This window comes from Bombus pascuorum, chromosome 2, assembly GCF_905332965.1.
Source record: "Bombus pascuorum chromosome 2, iyBomPasc1.1, whole genome shotgun sequence".
Lineage (NCBI taxonomy): Eukaryota > Metazoa > Arthropoda > Insecta > Hymenoptera > Apidae > Bombus > Bombus pascuorum.
The window spans coordinates 2,373,483-2,392,684 of NC_083489.1; the positions used below are offsets into that span (position 1 = coordinate 2,373,483).

General features: G+C 33.4%; 1 protein-coding gene across 2 annotated transcripts in view; it reads left to right on the forward strand.

Moving 5' to 3' along the window:
- The window catches only part of LOC132904732 (proton-coupled amino acid transporter-like protein CG1139), a 53,912-nt gene that overhangs the window by 687 nt on the left and 34,023 nt on the right, over nucleotides 1-19,202 (forward strand). The gene's annotated exons all lie outside the window — the stretch shown is intronic.

The following is a 19,202-nucleotide window of genomic DNA, read 5'->3' on the forward strand; positions in this document are numbered from 1 at the left end:
TCGTTGAACTTCGATTATTTTGCTATCCGAGTTGTTAACGTCATACGAGGATGTTTTTGTCGATAATGTCCTGCAAAATTTCGATTATCGAATCGATATTATCGATTCGATTGTGCAAGTGCTGCTTAATTTATTCGAATAAATTTTACCTTATTTAGTATGGTACGTTTTAACGCAGCGAACGATTGCAGAATATAACTTTGTATTTTAATACGAAGTAACAGATCTGCAATAAAATAATTCGAAGATAAAATCAGCGAAAACCATTGAATATTAAATATCGGTAGATGTCCTGATACGACTGCCAGTCTACATATACATATTTATGTAGTTATACTGGATTTTTTTAAAACGACCGATGAAAAAACAACTGACAAAGATGAATCATCAAGAAATGAAATTCGGTGTTCTTTTATAGAGAGCATTAAAACTGGATAAGTTGGGTATAATCGCAGGATCTCTTTTGTGATTAGAGAGTAATTTGAATTGGCTTAAATTGACTTAAATCGTGAAATGGTATTATTGTTATTTATTTGATAACGACGTTGTGGTTAAGATTCAGATAAGATTTTCTAAGAAGCTTTACTCGTCTCTGTGTGTTGAAAGAAAAAAATGAAGCTTTACCTTTTTAACGTTTCCTCTATACTCGTGGTTTATCGAAACTTTATTTACAAGAAGCTTAAGTTTACTATAAATTTACGATGTTTCCTAAATCCCTGCGATAAAACGTTTCAACGCAATTCTTCCGAACGACTCGCAATACGATAAAGTGTTCGAACGCGGTTCTTTGACTTTCTGGAATCCTGCGAATAACTAACTTGTCGATACAACATTTGTTCTAGGTTAGGTTTGCGCGAATTCATATTCCTGCGAATGTAATTAAATTCCTCATAAATGCAACATCCGCAGTTTAACTATACTGTTTATATTGGGTCGTTCTATTATTATTTTGTTCCATTTCTACAAAATGGATCATACGTGATTCGATAAAACGACATAAAGCAAACAACGTTGCGCATTCATTACTTCCTCGTGAAACGAAAGAAACCGTCGCGACAAGTTAATATATATAAATACGAGTCTCAAATATCGCGAATTTACGATATCGAACACGTTAATTTGAACAAATAAGACGTCCTTTTCGTGGTTGGTAACAGTGTCCTTCAAAGAGAGGACAGATGTTTCAATCGATTTTAGTGGAGCACAGATCGATCTTAAAAAGAGTGATCGAATTATCTTTCGTACGAACAACGTTCGTTAGGGAGATCAGTCGAGGTGAATAGCGTCGGCTGAGCTAGTTGCTCGGTTTGATTTAGAAAAGGTTTTAAATAAATCGACTTGTGATTGGGACGACGCGATTGAACCGATAAATTGTCGCTTTTTGTCGGTATTGTTTACGCAACTTAGATGCACGTTTCACGGTGTGAAAGATGATCGAGCGTTAGCTAAAGAAAGATGAGAATTTGAACTTAACCTCGAAAAATTGGGGCACGATTCTTTGCAAGAATATTCGACAAAAATCGACGCAGTTTTACAAAGTACGACGAACACTGACAGTTGAAAATCTATGTTCTTTAACCCTGAACGAGTGTCGACCGAAACTCTGCGGAAGAATAGACCAACTCTGACTCGTATATTTCACGCTCGTTACGATCAAACGCTTGTACTTTGCCGTTCAAATAGTATCGATCTACGAAGAATATTTTAAAATAAATTTAATTGCCACACGAGGATACAAAGTACTTTAATCGAAGGATTCGTAAGAAAAACAACTCTCGTCCACGTTCGGTTTCTTCTGGAAAAGTCTTCCATTCCTCTTCCCATACGTTTCAACTTAATTTTTAACAAAATATTCGTCTTATACAATTATCGTAACTATATCTGTAGTTACATCGCGAAAGAACTGTATCTAATAAATCACGAAATTATGGATATTTATTTATAGCTATACATCTCTGTTCACGTCGAACAAGTTTGGATATCTTACAGAATATTTTCAGCTTTCCGTATCAAAAAGTAGCGAAGAACTATAAATACGAAAGAGCTGTTACCTTCGGGAAATAGTGGAAATCGAAAGTCAATGAGATATTTTATAATATCACGGTTAATTTCGTTTCAGTTATTACTCTTTAAGATTTCGTTCTCATCGTATGTTACGATACATTTATTCGAGCAGTTAATTATAATTCCGTGAAGGTCTCGATAGTATCGTAGAAACGCGTAGGTTCGAATGGCATCGATGAATTAAAACTGACTGCGAAAATCGTCGAACGAACGTGTTTAAACGAGAGAGGGAGGCGCGCTTTTCTTTACACACTTGCAAGTCGTTTTATGTTTGTTCCACGTACGAAGCTGGTTTTGTTCGATGCTTTTGTACATATTTGAATACACAAACGTGCATTTAACTTGGTTAAACTACACACACGAGTCGTGTGAAATATGTCGAGTGACAGTCGGCGAAGTTATGTCTCTGTTGATGTTGACTGTTTGCATCACTGCCACCATCATTCATAAATATAATTTATGTTTACATTCCGCATTTACGATTCTCTACAGTCTACATCGTCTCGTTCGAAGAGTAACACGTCTTGAACTTTGTCGATTTTGATTGTGAAAGTAAGTTATGTATCAGCGTGTATTAATCAACGACTAACGAACAAAATTACGTTATTCAACAAGCGCGATATTACGATTAACCAATTCTACTATTCTTCGTTTAGGTTCTGTTTCTCTAGATGCGTTCGTAAAAGCACAAATCCGTATAACTATCGACCGAATGGAAGCGTGTCTAGAGAATTTTCAAATTTAATCATCTTAAGAGAAAAGCAACGTTAACACATTTTGGTCTGTAATAAATTTTCCATTCGTTTTTGCCTCGACAATCGTACAACTTTTAGTTGTATCGACAAACTATTACCACCTATTGACAAAATTCGAAATCACTTTGTTACCAACCTAATAACAGAGGTGAATTCTGGATCAGCAAGTGATTGCGGATTTTGTCAATAGGTGGTAATGACAAAATCCGCAATCACTTAGTTGCCAACCCAATATACTCGATCCGCGACTATCGATATTCAAAGAAGCGAAATTATCGTTAGACGACGATAAGTCGAAGCTTCTCTCTTGACAGTAGAACCGTGACGATCTCGTGACAGGTTCTCTTATACGAATTATACGATACTCGCGATGGTACATGAACGATTTTATTGATATTTTCACTCAAAATTATCGATTATCTTTTTCTCAAGCTTTTATCACCGTTGCTACCTTACCTGGACAATGATGCAGTATACGGCAGTTAAGATAAACGCGATACCTGTTACTGTTATTTAATTTCGAAACGTACCGTTTCTACCATATCGATACCGCGTGTCAAGATTCTACGTTAATGCAAGTTGTATCTTGTACAGATAACGGTTTTCGAGGATTATGTACAGTGATCTTAACAAGGTGTGAATTGCATCAAGTATTTTTGAATTTTCAAACATATTTGAAAGCAATGATGTCATCAGATACTCGGATTTTCGACGAAGTACATATCCTTACTTTCCTTTCTCCTATCTTGTTCGTGTTCATAATTCTATCCGTTTATCTCAGTTAGTTTCGTCTGGTCTGTGTACAAAAATTACTCTGCTAAACTTTTTCCAATTGTTTGTCATTTTAAATCTTCACTTGATTTCTATTAACTCGTTTGACAAATGAAAATATCTAGGAAAATATGATTGTGTTTTTATTACCAAAAGTATTTCTAGCAGTATCTTTGATAATCGCATTTAGATATAACATTTTTATGGAAATGTCATTTAACTTTAGAAATAATTCCTATACATAAATCAATACCTACTGTTATTAGCAATACTATGATGTATCATGATTATTATCACGATCATTACTACCACGAATAACGATAGAAATATGCAAATTTCTATTGTTCACCATAATAACCTGCAAACTCCACGCGTTAAGATCATTAACACGTTGCACTTCGTGTTTATCCTACCACGTTACGAAGCCACTGTGCCTCCGTCATTATCGTCGATGGTCCATTGTTAACGTTTGGCAATTATCCATATCGACTATCAGTTACCTAATAAAAATAAAAATAACATCTAATATCTAGTTTCTTTCTTTTTCGTATTTTAATCTCATCCTTGAAACGTTAATTCGATTTGTCGTAGAAACACGAACAAATACAATTTACACGAAATTTAATGCACGGGTGTTGCATTAATATCGCGTTAATCGAACAAGAAACATTACGATAGTTTCATTTAACTTGCGAGAGAAACCATGTAGAATTTGCATTCGTTCAAGATACGTTCGATTATTCTCGAATCTCTTTTGTTTTTCTCGTTCTATGAAATTAATCGACGAAAGAAGCGTCTGATGAGAAATATCGATAGTTAATTTGACATTTGTGCAATCTTGGCTGATGTATCGTGACACGTGCAAGAAACGTGCTTTGTATTGCGTCGCTCACGCAGCTCGCAGCAACTTTGCATACTTTTTGAATGGATGGAAAAGAATGCCAGTTTCCTATACAAACACGTCCAAGGATAACAAGTATAATAACGAGTACGTAGGATTTCAGTCAATGATCCTGCTTATAAGAAAGTCACATCGATATGTTGGTCGAAACTGAACAAGGTCGCTGAATTTTATAATATTTTTTCCATAATCTTAGATAGCGACTTGTCGTTTTGTTTATTCACACGAATATTCGATGCTATTCGCGTTATTATCGAAGCTGCGTGTTCTAAGTCTCTGAACAGCAATCCGTCGTTTCAGGCATTAAGTTTATCTCCCGTTCTCGTTTTTCTACGTTGCCTCTCTTCCTCGTGTAATTGATATTCTGCTTATCTGGATATTTGAAAAATTGCTCAATTAAATAACAAACGTTTGTGTTCGTAAAACTTGGAACTTTATTCTTATCGTACAATATCGTGTATTTTAGCATTGGTTTGATAACTCGCGTTATTTGGTTAGTAATCGACAATTAGGTGTGTCGAAAGCTACGAATATTTGTGTTTCAGCCTTAACTCTCAGTAATATTTCATTTTCACGCTACGCGTCGCACCATGGTATCTTCCGGTCTATTTCGTTTATCTCCAATTTTCGCAATGCATCGATCACGGAAAAATTTGGAAAAAATTCTAAGTTGTTTACTAACGTCTCTACTTCGTTGTCCCATAATTTTCTAAACTAATAATTAAAAGAACAAATTCATTTATGCGCGAACGAAACTAAAGAAACGAAAGAAGTAGCAAAGTTAACGTTTCAAATATTTCACGAGTCGTGCGTTCAACAAACCGCAAAATTTGTCCTTGTGGCTCGTTCCACAATGTGGAAAAATTTCTTCTTTTTACTTATCGTCGTATTAACGATTCAAGGCTCTTTAATAATGACTTCCTGTTACCTTCTGTGTCTGATATTCTGCTTGATCTATCGAGATAACGCGTAGGATTCTGCTGAAATAATCGCGACGAAACGAACGAGCAACGAGTTAATTAGATAAAAAGATCAGAGTGCTAGCCTAATTTCTTATCGGTTCCTTATTAGCTGGGACTATTTCGTTGGTCAACGTCCACGGATGTTCAACAACAACTTTGCGAGAACAGTGTCGACCTCGATCGAGGCAAAAAGTAAGAAATCTGTAATTTTCCTCGACGGCCACGACCATCTTTCACGAATTCTCTTATCAAATCGACTCTCGGTATACTTATCAGAAATAGATCTTTATCATGAGAGTAATAAGCTACGCTTTAGTTATTCTTCGATCTTGATCTGTAATTTGATTAGGGATATACTTGAGAATCGTCCGCAAAAGCAGCCAGATATAAACTTTCATTTTAAAGTGTCATCCTGTTTTGCATATGAAAAGATCGAAAACCGTACGATGACCCAACTATGTATGTGTCAGTGTTCGATAGTAAATAATTAAACGTGATATTCTGATATATAGATGTGCTATGTACAGAAATAATTGTAATAAAAATTGTACGTTGAAATATAATATAATGTTGTTATATAATATATATATATATATTCCCATCTCATTTTCAACATACAATTTTTATTACAATTATATATATAAAAATAAAAATTAACATTAATTTTGCCAAAGGCATCTGCATCTCTTTGGTAATTGAAAGAAAAGGAAACTTTAAGAGTACTAAGGGAACGTTGAAAAGCTTCATTAGAATATTTAATCGCGGGTTAGTAACAATGGTCTTGAATTTCTAATACTTTTACTTTTCGTTCTCATTTTGTTTCAGCGTCGAGTCAGAGGACAGTGTTGTTGTAATATTTTTTAATGGCCATTACGTGGTAACGATGAAAATTATCGAGAAAATTATTTTGCTTGAACTACATTTTGTCATATAAAATATGTTAATAGTACTATCAATTGTAATGTATATCGTTATGTAGCATTACGTTATAACGTATAACGTTATATAGTATTACCTTATAACGTATAACGTTATATACTATTACCTTATAACGTATAACGTTATATACTATTACGTTATGACGTATAACGTTATATAGTATTACGTTATGACGTATAACGTTATATAGTATTCCCTTATAACGTATAACGTTATATACTATTACGTTATGACGTATAACGTAATATAGTATCACCTTATAACGTATAATGTACTATAAAATAGTACTATCAAATAGTACTATCAAATATGTATAGTATAGTAGTACGTATAGTATAAGTATAGTACTTATCAAGTATATGTTCACTGTTTATTATACTTATATTTATTGCTTAAATGTGTTACCTATAACTGTAGATAATATCGAATATACGTATTACACATACTCGTAGATTTGTATCTGACAGAAAGTACTTCGAGCATTTAATTCACACTTGAAAAAGACAACAACTCTTATATCGTATAAGTATTTTAAAAAACGTAAGTGGCACTGTCAAATGCAATCGCGAATATTTATTCGACAGTTATTTTCTAAGTACCTGAAACTGAAATTTACCATGATTTCCCGTTTATAATATCGATAATCTAATTAATATTTATCAATAGAGCACTCGAGTCACAAAACTACTACTACCAGCTACGTTGACAAAATTGTATTCTCTTAATTCTCAAGGTACTTGAATATCATAAACGATATCTCAAAGCTTGTTCGTTCTGCGTTTTGACGTTTTTGACAAGCTCGCTGAACATAAATTTATTTTAAAATACAAAACGTCCAACTAAAGCGAAATATTTGCATCGAAATTGATATAGAAAATTCTATCTTTAACTATGATAATAGTACAGATGATTTACCATCGAGGGAACCTTCAGACTTATCGAACACCCATCAGTTTGTCCAACTGCATTCGCGAAACCAAAGTTGCGCGTATATTTTAACTATAACGTTAAAAATAGATGGACAAGGTGGACTAAACTTTCATTAAACTAAATCAAACATCGACCCAACAATTTTTCCAATTACGTTCACGAAACTAAAGTTTCCTTGATTTGTTTGTTATTTCGTAGCACAGTTTCCGCTATATGTTGTTGTTTGTTCGTTTTCCTATCCTCGTTGCCACGGCAAAGGAAATTTCCTCTGATCTTCGTGCTCGAATTCCCATCAGAGTCGATTCGACCAGTCAGTGATGTAATCGGATCGGTTCGTCGCCGATAAAGACGTATATGGGGGAATCAGTGAAAATGACGATTTTGTATTGGTTGGAAAGCGTGTTTTAATGGAGTAGCTATGTCGAGTAACTAGGTCTGTCAATGCTGAAACGCGGTGAACCAGTGTTTCTCGCTGCTTTCCTGTTTCCTTTCAAAGAACTTGAGATACTACGTTCGTTCTCCGAGTGTTCGGCGTCGATGATGGAAAGTGCGTTACGTTACTTTGAAGGGGAAAAGCAAGTTGTTCTTATCGACAAGATCCGAATTTAGTTCGTTATTTCTTTTTTTTCAGGTATTTCCAGATATTCGCCTTTCGTTGGATTTAGGTTTAACGATTCGATTTAACAAGTTCGTAATTAAAGAATTAAGAATGACAAGTAAATTTCACTTTCGTTGGGTTTAGATACGACGATTGGACGTGATTGATAAATTTCGTTGCTCTTTAATCGAATTTAGATTAAAAAAAAAAAACGTAGAAGATAAAAAAAGTTCGTTTCATTGTCGTTGACTTTAAACATAATTACGAAATGTAATTAATAGATGAATTTCAATGTTTTAACGATGTTAAAATTGTCTCATTCGTTTTTGTTAAGGTTCTTAATATATCTCAGACTTCGATGATCCAATACAGATGTTTCGTGTTACCATTGATGGCAATAACGTTGCTGCCTAAAAGAAAATGCTTCCGATTCGACAAGATTAGCATCTGACTGATTACATAAAAATTTTGTTTATTTCAACGTTATGATTCCAAAGTAGCTTAAAAATTTCCCTTTCGATCTCTATCTTATTCGATCCAAATTTCCTCATGTAACGATAAATTTAATATCTGAATTTGCTATCGACATTTGTCAAGCTGCTCGTCGTACTAATCTTTCAGATTTCTTTTTCGTTAGATTTACATTCGACAGAGTAGTAGAGTTGAACGTATCAAGCGTTTCTGATCGATATATTTTCATAATCTAGGATTATCAGTAGTTCTTGTTCTGTTATACTTATCGTTAGATTTTATCAAATACACGCGATTAACGTTAATATTAAGGAACCTCTGAAATTAATTATTCTTTTAATATTTTAAGCTATACGATACATACACGCGTGGTTGTGGTAGATCAATCTCTGATAAACAGTAGGATTTAATTACTTTTTACGCGTATTTTGACAATTATCTTTTAGATTCTAGATATCTTGTTCGTTAAATTTACATTTGACAGAGTAGTAAGGTTCCAAGCGTTTCCGATCGGTATATTTCCATAATCTAAAACTATCAGGAGTTCTTATTCTGTTATACTTATCGTCAGATTTTATCAAATACAACCGATTAACGTTAATATTAAGGAAGCTCTGAAATTAATTATGCTTTTAATATTTTAGACGATACGATACATACACACGTGGTTGTGGTAGATCAATCTCTAATAAACAGTAGGCTTTAATTACACATTTTGAAATTACTTTTTACACGTATTTTGACAATTATCTTTTAGATTTTAGATATCTTGTTCGTTAAATTTACATTTGACAGATTAGTAAGGTTTCAAGCGTTTCCGATCGGTATATTTCCATAATCTAAAACTACCAGGAATTCTTATTCTGTTATACTTATCGTCAGATTTTATCAAATACAACCGATTAACGTTAATATTAAGCAGGCTCTGAAATTAATTATGCTTTTAATATTTTAGACGATACGATACATACACACGTGGTTGTGGTAGATCAATCTCTAATAAACAGTAGGCTTTAATTACACATTTTGAAATTACTTTTTACACGTATTTTGACAATTATCTTTTAGATTTTAGATATCTTGTTCGTTAAATTTACATTTGACAGATTAGTAAGGTTTCAAGCGTTTCCGATCGGTATATTTCCATAATCTAAAACTACCAGGAGTTCTTATTCTGTTATACTTATCGTCAGATTTTATCAAATGCAAACGATTAACGTTAATATTAAGAAACTTCTGAAATTAATTATTCTTTTAATATTTTAAGCAATAAGATACATACACGCGTGGTTGTGATAGATCAATCTCTAATAAACAGTAGGATTTAATTACTTTTTACACGTATTTCGACAATTATCTTTTAGATTCTAGATATCTTTTTCGTTAAATTTACATTTAATAGTAAGGTTGAACGTTTCAAGCGTTTCTGATCGATATATTTTCATAATCTAGGATTATCAGTAGTTCTTGTTCTGTTATACTTATCGTTAGATTCTATCAAATACAACCGATTAACGTTAATATTAAGAAACCTCTGAAATTAATTATTCTTTTAATATTTTATACGATACGGTACATACACGCGTGGTTGTGGTAGATCAATCTGTAATAAACAGTAGGCTTTAATTACACATTTTGAAATTACTTTTTATACGTACTTTGACAATTTCTTTTAGATTCTAGATATCTTGTTCGTTAAATTTACATTTGATAGATTAGTAAGGTTTCGAGCGTTTCCGATCGGTATATTTCCATAATCTAAAACTACCAGGAGTTCTTATTCTGTTATACTTATCGTCAGATTTTATCAAATACAACCGATTAACGTTAATATTAAGGAACCTCTGAAATTAATTATTCTTTTAATATTTTATACGATACGATACATACACGCGTGGTTGTGGTAGATCAATCTCTAATAAACAGTAGGCTTTAATTACACATTTTGAAATTACTTTTTATACGTACTTTGACAATTTCTTTTAGATTCTAGATATCTTGTTCGTTAAATTTACATTTGATAGATTAGTAAGGTTTCAAGCGTTTCCGATCGGTATATTTCCATAATCTAAAACTACCAGGAGTTCTTATTCTGTTATACTTATCGTCAGATTTTATCAAATACAAACGATTAACGTTAATATTAAGGAACGTCTGAAATTAATTATGCTTTTAATATTTTAGACGATACGATACATACACACGTGGTTGTGGTAGATCAATCTCTAATAAACAGTAGGATTTAATTACTTTTTACACGTATTTCGACAATTATCTTTTAGATTCTAGATATCTTTTTCGTTAAATTTACATTTAATAGTAAGGTTGAACGTTTCAAGCGTTTCTGATCGGTATATTTCCATAATCTAAAACTACCAGGAGTTCTTACTCTGTTATACTTATCGTTAGATTCTATCAAATACAACCGATTAACGTTAATATTAAGAAACCTCTGAAATTAATTATTCTTTTAATATTTTATACGATACGATACATACACGCGTGGTTGTGGTAGATCAATCTCTGATAAACAGTAGGATTCGCGATCACAGATATTCAGATTATCACAGATAATAATGGATGTCTGCAAATAGAAAGAACTTGTTATTATCAGTGATTAACGATTCTGCGTATCAAGCTTGCCAGATTTTTTCAGCGGCAGACAGCGGGATATACGTGAAAGCATATTTTTCTTGCTACGTATCGCGTTGAGATATATTCGTAAGGCAATTTGTCGAATATATCAGCATTCGATTTATATATAATCAGATTTGTTGAATTTCTTTCAGTTGTATCAATTACTTCATTCTTTTCGGTTCATTCGCTTCGTTTATTTTCTTTAGTATCTCTTAAGATCTATTTACATTTTGATTATTAAATATTCTTCGTTACATCTGACAACAAAGTGTCTCGATTTCTCTTGGATGAAACTTACCCTACAACGTTGATTAAAATATTTTCGATACGAGACGATTGAATATGGTTCTCGTTGTTGAAATGTTGCAAACGTTATCGTTCCATTTCTCGTTCGTTATCTGCCGAAGAATTTTAAAACGCGTCGTACGATCTAAATTGCCGAATGTTATGCATACTCATACTCGTCACTGATCAGTGTAAACATACTAACAATATTATATGTTTCATAAACGACGTATCTCGTATACGCAGCGCTGCTTTTGATCCGAAAATAACACGATTTTCTAAATGAGTACAGACGCGTTATTCTCGGCTCTAAAATTTCCTTGCATTCTGTTGGAAGAAACGTTCGAAATACTCGAAATGTAGTTCTATCGCAATTGAACGTAACAACAGGTAGATTTATACCGAAAATTTATAAAAAAAAACTAATTAGATCTTTAATAACTTAAGAGTTCTACCGATTCCTACAAAATACAGTTTATCAGAATAAAATAGCAACGAACGCAGTAGAAAATTTTTAGCGAAAGATAACGATATGAGATTGAATATTCACAGAGACTACGCCACTAAACCTTCATCGAACGATCAAATAGAAAACAGGGAAAATAACGAATTAATTGTTTAAAGAATCTACGCTCGTTTCTTCGTTCGACGTTCAGAGAAAGAAGCTCGTCTGTTGATAATTCCGCAATTAAAATAACCGTAATTAAAATAATCGTAATTACAAATTCAAAGTCGATGAAAGTTAACTTGCTAACTTAATTTTAACGAGTTAATAATAGAAAATGTAGAAATTGTATGCAATACAGAGTTAAATATAATGTAATTCGGGTCGTTTCAGCACCCAACGAAATGTTAATTAAAAACACTTATTGGGAGTGTATCAAGAGCAAGAACGGATCAAAGTCGGGCCAATAGGAAGGCTAATTCTAGCCAGAGACGATGTTCTGGCTCGGACGATGTGTTTCTTCCTGGTTGCATGCGGTAACACGGTGCACACGCGAATTCCTCGAGTTCGACGGGGCGCCACGTTATCGAACCTGTCCGCGCGTATCTTCGCGACCGCGAACTTCGATGCAACAAATGCGTACCTGACGTTAGTTATTTTTGTAGGTCGGAGGCCATTTATACTCGCATTTCAGACATATACGGGACGAATTGTTCGAAAGCAACATTTTGTATTTGTACCGCGCAATGGATTATGACAGCGAAGGTGAATTTAAAATAAATTCGTCGCTTCTTTCTCTTTCAGCTTTGCTATTTCTAATATTCTTTTCTTTTTTTCTTGATCATTGCAGATGATGATGCTTAAGGAACGTTCGCTTCTGCTTGCGTATCCTTATAGAAACATGTAGCTGTAGAAAAAGGATTAAAAAATTATCCGCGAGTCGAACGCGATTCTTTGATATTTTTGTATCGTTTCCGTTAGGAAAATTAAAATTATTAAATCCGTAAAAATGGACGAGTCTCTAATTTTGTATAATTACTACGAAAACGATATTTCTGACGAGGATAATTTTTAAATATATAATTGTTTATACCGATAATTGTCCGCGTACGGTATATTTATATACAAAATACCTACAGGTCGGTTGTTCTAGCGTGTAAACAAGAAATGTATACTAATTTTGCATTTTTTTATACAGTTAATTTTGTAGATTAAATATCGTTTTTCTTACCCTCGCTTGACGATACGTTTGTCGAGCAATAAAAAGCTTTACCGTGAGATTATGCGCTAAATATCAATCGTTGGATAATTGTTACATTCCGAGAAAGTTACACCATTTCTTTCGTTAAGTAACGTTAAAAGGTACGTTACAATTGTACCATCGGATAGAACGAGTCGCTGCCGTATCGTATGACTTGCTTTTAAACAGCTTTACGATTTATTCAATTTAAAAGCTAATTGTATAAATCGTTCTAAGAAACGATCGAATCAGAGAGACTGGACTGATGATGATTCGCATCCACGGTGATCGTAATTGCACCAAGCATCCTAATCCTGTCAATAACCGTGTTAAAAAGGTAATTGCTTTAAGAGCATAATTCGTGTGCCCTTTTGCCATTCTAATCAGCCAAATACGCTGCTACGAATCGAAGAATAGGGCCACTAATTTATAATTGGTAGCCGCTGCTTACATTTCGTCGCGATTATTCTCATCTCTTCGTGCTTCTCCGATTCTTTTCTATTTGCTCCACCTTGTAATTCAGTCCCCCCGTCTTCTTTCCATCATTTTTGACCCAATTGTAGGTTGTTAACACTATAACTAGCAGGGAAAATGGCTGGTTTTATAATTTTATTTTTAAATTCCTACTTCGTGTTATATTCTTTTCCGCAATGATGTAATGACGTCCGCAACGATAACTAAAAGAATAGTAGAATGAATTTTATCTTGTTTTTTATGTATACAAACTAAAAATAATTTTGTATAGAGGCTACTTATACCAATACCAGCCAAAATGACTGGTACTTGTCAAAGTGTAGAAGGATCCTGCAATCAGTTTATCGAACTTCGATTAACCACTTTCCCCGTTTTCTACAACTTCCCCTACGTTTTCAACATTTTTACTGTGTATCATTTGATATGATGATATCAGTTATCAAGAAAATTCCGGGTCGATCGCTAGATGCTAACACTAGATATACCACGTCAGTCAAAATAACTGGTTCTACAATTTTATAAATGTGTCAATCCTCGTGTAGGGATCCCAGATAGATTACTAATACCAAAAATCTATTACATAACATGGAATTGCTTCTTAAAAAAGTAATAAATTAATAAATATAAAGATATTCCATTATTACGTATTTTTTAAAGACCAGTCATTTTCACTGATTCTACAATTTTATAAATATGTCAGTCCTCGTTTAGGGATCCCAGATGGATTACTAATACCAAAAATATGCTACATAACATGGAATTGCTTCTTAAGAAAGTAATAAATTAATAAATATAAAGATATTCCATTATTACGTATTTTTTAAAGACCAGTCATTTTCACTGATTCTACAATTTTATAAATATGTCAGTCCTCATTTAGGGTTCCCAGATGGATTACTAATACCAAAAATATGCTACATAACATGAAATTGCTTCTCAAGAAAGTAATAAATTAATAAATATAAAAAGATTCCATTATTACGTATTTTTTAAAGACCAGTTATTGTCACTTGTTCTACAATTTTATAAATATGTCAGTCCTCGTTTAGGGATCCCAGATGGATTACTAATACCAAAAATCTACTACATAACATGAAATTGCTTCTTAAGAAAGTAATAAATTAATAAATATAAAGATATTCCATTATTACGTGTTTTTTAAAGACCAGTAATTTTCACTGGTTCTACAATTTTATAAATGTGTCAACGCTCCTTTAGGGATCATAGTCTCAGATGGATTAATAATACCAAAACTCTACTACATAACATGAAATTGCTTCTTAAAAAAGTAATAAATTAATAAATATAAAGATATTCCATTATTATGTATTTTTTAAAGACCAGTCATTTTCACTGGTTCTACAATTTTATCAATGTGTCAACGCTTCTTTAGGGATCATAGTCTCAGATGGATTAACAATACCAAAAATATACTACATAACATGGAATTGCTTCTTAAGAAAGTAATAAATTAATAAATATACAAATATTCTATTATTACGTATTTTTTAAGGACCAGTCATTTTCACTGGTTCTACAATTTTATAAATGTGTCAATCCTCGTTTAGGGATCCCAGATGGATTACTAATACCAAAAATCTACTACATAACATGAAATTGCTTCTTAAGAAAGTAATAAATTAATAAATATAAAGATATTCCATTATTACATATTTTTTAAAGACCAGTCATTTTCACTGGTTCTACAATTTTATAAATGTGTCAATCCTCGTGTAGGGATCCCAGATGGATTAACAATACCAAAAATGTACTACATAACATGGAATTGCTTCTTAAGAAAGTAATAAATCAATAAATATACAAATATTCTATTATTACGTATTTTTTAAAGAGCAATCATTTTGACTGGTTTTGGTAGAAATAGCTTCGTGTTAACTATCGGTAGTTCTAGTGTTAACCCCCAGAAGTATCAAGTTAGACGATTTATCTAATTCAATCCGAATCTGTCTAATCTTTTGGGTTGTCCAAAAAGTTTGCTTCGTTTTATAAGGAAATAATAGACGCACGATGTTTGTTGTTTTATATTAGTTTATTGAATTATGCACGAACATAATAATAATAAAATGGATCATACCTAATTCAATAAAATAATACAAAACAGAAATTGTTGTTCATCTATTATCACCTTATATAACGAAAAAAACTTTTCGGACATCCTAACATAAGAATACCAAAGTTAGAAAATAAAATTAGGAAAAAGTTCTTATTGGTGTACGTATTTTCCTAATTGCGATACAATCGTATTCGCGATAGTCGAGCGTAGTTTGCAAAAAATTTGATGTAAAATTGACGTTATTATATACATCCATATAAGATGTTCATGGTGGGTGTTCAAATATTTCCGTGAGTCACTATGTGCTACTAGTATCATATTTTTACACGTGACATCATTGACCTCGTGTAACTTCCAAGGTGGCACTGAACGAACTACGAGCGACGACTTAGCCAAGTATTTCGCTTTTATTTCACCTAAAAGATCCGAATAATATTTCGCAAAAAAAAACAAGGTACTCCACAATGGAAACTCAATGCCGAAACGTTAACAAAGCAGAGTCACGTTTGACATAGCGGCGAGGAATAACGAGAGATTCGATCTTCAAGAAGATCGATCGTAAAGTGTTCACCTTGCGTAACACCTTTTCATCGCCATCATTGAATAGTTGATACGCCTTTGTCCCTGTTTAAATGCAAATCGTTGCACGCACGTTTCCTCGTATCTGTATCGTTGCATTTGTTTGACTTATCGAGCGATAAACGTTAATTGCCTATTGCAATTTAGATTGTTCGCAAGTCATACCTGCAGTAAACATGTATCGAATCGAGTTCAACGAGACGTGCTGGCTGAAACGTTCTATCGTAAGTTAAACGCTACAGAATAACATCGACTCGACGTAATTTGAAACAAAAGATTCGTTAAGAAAAAATAATTTCGCTAGACTTTTCACGAGATTTGGAATTTGAAAAAACAAAATTCAATGATAGATAGACTTTTCGATTAAAGTTTCATTGTTCCCAGAGTTTTCTCAAATTGAAGATTTTGTCATTTGCAAAGCCTCTATTGCCTTATCTCAACGTTGAAGTTACAGATTCTGTCATTTGTAGATTCTTGAAGAATCTTCGTTTTCAGACAACTCTGTGCTTAAATTAAATTTTAATAGAAAAATTGACATACTTCCAAACGTTAAGATACAACGCTATGGCTGTTCGTAATGTCTTGGAGGTTTATCAAACGATCCATTAAAAACAAATATCAAGCTTGAGTGCATTGTATTTCTCGTATTCTGTATTTATTTTATTTTTAGAAGAGGTTCACTTCGATATTCGACTTGCGATATTCGACTCGCATTCGACTGCTTCCTAACCTAACAACGTGACTCGTTCGCTTGCGTTGGAACCTATTTTTTCGATAAATTAGTATGCTTTTTAACCAACGAATAGAACGTAACTCTGGTATTGCGTGAGTATAATATCATACAATGAATGTGATCCACTTTTGCGAATTGTGCAACACAGTAGCATGTAAAAAGTAATACGTCTCGATTATCGCGCGAGCACGACGTTATCTCGTGATACGTCCGATCGAATCTTCGATTAGTTGCCAACTGTTATCTGTCAAAATCTCAGTTAATATGTATATGGTTTTATGTCGTTGATATCTAGCTGTTTTCTCTCGTATGACACTTTAATTGTAACTATTCCTTTCATCGTACATGTAACTGTCTTAACGTTATGAAATTGCAGATAACGCTTATCGATGTTATCTTCTTCGCGAGCTCATCAAATACATAGTATACTTATCAGCACATACTTGTAATTATAGCTTCGTTTATGCAGTACGACAATTTTCTCTTTACTTTTTGATTTTGTGTTCTCCGAATGTTCTCGAGTATAACGAACGAGATCGAGCGAAAATGCGTTTGAAACACTAAACATAGCTTTTTATCGTTCTTACACTGATATTTATGCTTTAATCCAGAGGATGATCGTAAGACCGTAACGAGCGTTCTTTAAGCAGAGCAACGCAATTAAATTAATCCAATCGACGGATAAGAGGTTATTTATTCGATCGTAACACGTGAAACGTTCGTTTTTCTCTCGATCAATATTAATATCCTCTTAGCTTTCATCCGAGTGTGTTTATTAAATGGCGCGCCTACAGTTGATGCAGCTTTGTTTCGATCAAGATAAAATCTTATATTTTTATTTGTACACCTCATAGAATATAGATGTATATTTTATACGTAACTTAATTTATATTAATCTCCGAAACTGGACAAGTCTTATCCGAGAAGGCTTTCGTTATTAAAATTGGAAAAGTTTCTAAAATTATTGATTCCATCTATCAACTACTCGCGACGAAAATGAAACTTTCGTCAAGCAAGCGTAGAAAAACACAGAAAAGTAAATAAACCTAATAGAACAGTTTCAAAATTACTTTGCGATTTAATTGCACAAAGAACGCCATAGCGTTTTAAAAATTCCACTAATTATAAAATAATTCGAAATTCAATTTCATATTTGATTATCTCTTTATTGAAATTGAATTTCGAATATATATATAGTGATAATACACAGAATTTTCTATTAATTTAAAGGTAGCCGCTCCTACGCTAATACTGCATTTGTCTATTTGAACTTGGTAATTTTCGGCATTGAAAAGAGCAAAAGGAAGCGACTCTTTAGACGAGAAACGTAACAAACGAAATGTTCGAACATCGCTAATCGTTTCCTTGTGCAAGGCCGAGAATTTCGTAACGAGGAAGCTCTCAATTACACCAGGTGTCATTCAGCCGAGCGAGAAAGGGCCACCGTTTTAGGTGTCAAACTAATATGACAGTAATTACGACCTACACTCACCATACTTTAACAGGATAATCGACTTGAATATAATAATTTTTCTCTGAGACACGACCGTTTAAAATATTTCATGTAACGCGATCATGACTGGATGGACGTTTAAAAACATATAATACAAAAGTAAAAATGACATATGACGTTTAAACAGCTCAAAATAACTGTCTTACGATAACAGTTTCTTATTTTTTTGATTTATTTTTACGTGTAGAATAACCTTCTCGGTATACCGCGTGACTTGGGACATTTCGTATGCAAATACATGCGAGATTATATTGGGTGTAGTGCGTTAAATAATCACTCGGTGTTTAGGTCAATAATATATTTATTAACAATTGTCTTCTTTTGATCGCGTCGCGTATCGCTCTCGGTTTCGCTAGTCAATCTTGCTGCGCGGTTACAACTCGACTTTATCGCTTCCTGGTTCAAACTTAACTGTCGATCGAATTCGATTCTTTTCTTTTTGTCGCCCCTCAATATCCCCACTATCCACGCGTTTGTTAGGCGTTCGCGACCGTTGCCATGCACGCCTCCTTCTCGAACATTCGACGAAAGGACCGTTAGGATATTGATGGCCCATTAGGTGCTTCGCTTCGGCGATATACATTGTTGTCGAGTGCCACCACAAATGTAACTACTCTGGAAAGTATTTATTTGTACGATTTAGGGAACGATCATCTCTTTATGCTCGAGATTTCCTGTATTTTCGATATTAGCTACAAAAAATACATACACGTGCCTTTTTATAGCAAATAAATATCGTTACGCTCGGATATCCTGCACGTTTCATTACATACAAAATTTTAAACACCGACTCAGAATTTCTTCTTACGCTCGTCCTATTGTTCAGCATTG